General features: G+C 42.0%; 1 protein-coding gene across 1 annotated transcript in view; it reads right to left on the bottom strand.

Moving 5' to 3' along the window:
* Positions 1-1,686: 1,686 nt before the first annotated feature.
* Positions 1,687-1,994, bottom strand: part of SECISBP2L (SECIS binding protein 2 like) — a 59,279-nt gene continuing 58,971 nt past the window's right edge. Inside the window, exon 18 of the transcript XR_002771952.1 lies at positions 1,687-1,731. The gene's annotated coding sequence lies outside the window, so the exon portion shown is untranslated. The remainder of the gene's footprint in view (positions 1,732-1,994) is intronic.

Below are 1,994 nucleotides of genomic sequence, written 5' to 3' on the forward strand. Positions count from 1 at the left end.
CCCTCTCTATTCAATGACATGTCCAACTACTTTGTCCTTCTCTCCTGGTCTCTCCCTCTCTTCCCTCCAACCTCCCTCCCAAATTTAGATGTTGGGGAGGCAAAAGCAGATGGAGATGGAGCCTCAAATCCTCTTGACCCAGGTCAGATCCCGGGTCAGGCATATCACCACCTTCTCACTGTCACAGCTGTGACTGAAAGATCAGAGGCTGTGAAGTCTATCCACCCACAAGACCAGAAGCTTGAGAGCTGGTGCTGCTGTCTGGCTTCTGCTCTGCCAGGACCCAGCTCAGTGACTTGGACACAGCAGGGCAAGAGGCACATTTGAAACCATGAGGTAATGCCCGAGTGAATGTCACCCCCAGGCCATCAGTCTGCTATAATGACTCTTCCCTGGGGAGCCAGATAACAAGAGGAGAATGAGAAGGAAATTGCCATTTGTGCCTTTGTCTTGGGAGATGTTCTCTGAGTCTTGATTTCCTCTTCTGTGAAAAGGGAGTAATGCCCCTGTCACTATAAGTAGGTTGTGAGCATTAAGTGAGATAGCACACGTGAAATGCCAAATATAGGGCCTGGCATGCAGCCCCCAGCCCAGGGCCCTCTGCTCACCATTTTCATATCACTGTAATGCTTGCCCTCTCCCTGTGCTGCCTTGGTACCTAGTCTTACTGAAGCATTCTCTTATACTAATGAATTCTAGACTACAATTACTTAACTTCATTACAGTCACTCTCTATTGAACGTCTATCATGTGCCAGGCATTGTTTTAAGTGCTGTCTGTTATTTCCTCTGATCCTCACAATGCTACATTATTATTCCTATTTATATATGAGAATGCCTGAAGCTCAGGGCAAGCTGAATCACTCGCGTGCAAGATGAAATCTGAACCCTAGAATGTCTGACTCCAGAGTCTATGCTCTTACCCATTCTTCTATAATCAAATACACATATAAAACATAAAAGTATTTAATATAACATAAACATAAAAATAAATAAAATATTTGTTTCCTTAGATCTCCTTCTCAGATTTTAATTTATAAGCATTTTAAGGACCAAGACCTTGCTGTCTTCATTTTTTTCTCTGGTACTCAGTACGGTGTCTGGCACATAGTAGGCCTGCAGTAAATAGTAACCATTTATTGGACACACCACATGCTAATCATGTCACAGACACTGTCTCACTTATGTGTTAGGAATTATTATATCCATTTGTCAGATGAGCAAACTACAGCTCAGAGAGGTTATGTCCCATGTATGTGATCGATGCTAATTCTGTCCCAGATCTGCCTGACACCAGAGTGCAGGTGATCTTAGCTGTATGATGTAGTGCCTCTCTGCTAACCAAATAAACATTATTGATCTTTTAGAAGGCAATTCCACTTGTGCAGAAGTGAAAAATACACATGTTAAAGTGACTAAAAGCTATCTCTCATTTGTATTTATACACATGCATGCAAACACACACGTATTGATTTCTGAACACAGATCTATAGCTTGTATGCACACAGACAAGCTCTGGGAGGCTGAGTCTCTAGGGAGTTGCCTTTGGGGAGGGGAGTTCAGAAGCAAAGAGACTTACTTTTCATTGTACATCTTTTCCTACCTTTTAAATTTTGAACCAGGTGAAGGTATCTGTTCGAAAACAATCAAATTCTTTTTCAAAAGTCAGCTGTATTTTTGGTGAAATTTTTACTGGATCCAAGAGACTCAGGTTCTGATGTCACCTCTTCTGCTGGATAAATATAGAGAATAGTCAGATTTATTTTCAGTTTCTTTATTCATAAAATGGGTGAAGAGTTTCCCTTGCCTCCCTCACAGGGTCTCACAATATCATCTATTACTAAAGCATTTCGCAAGTTGTGTCCAGCCCTGAACGTGGATTACATTGCTAAATAGAGCCCTTGATCCACCCACTGCAGCCTGAGGACCTCATAAAAAGCAACATGGCCTTGAGGAAGATAATTGGCATTTCCAGGTTAGAAAAGCAATTTGAAG

This window comes from Otolemur garnettii, unplaced genomic scaffold (assembly GCF_000181295.1).
Source record: "Otolemur garnettii isolate 467f Iridium unplaced genomic scaffold, OtoGar3 scaffold00011, whole genome shotgun sequence".
NCBI lineage: Eukaryota > Metazoa > Chordata > Mammalia > Primates > Galagidae > Otolemur > Otolemur garnettii.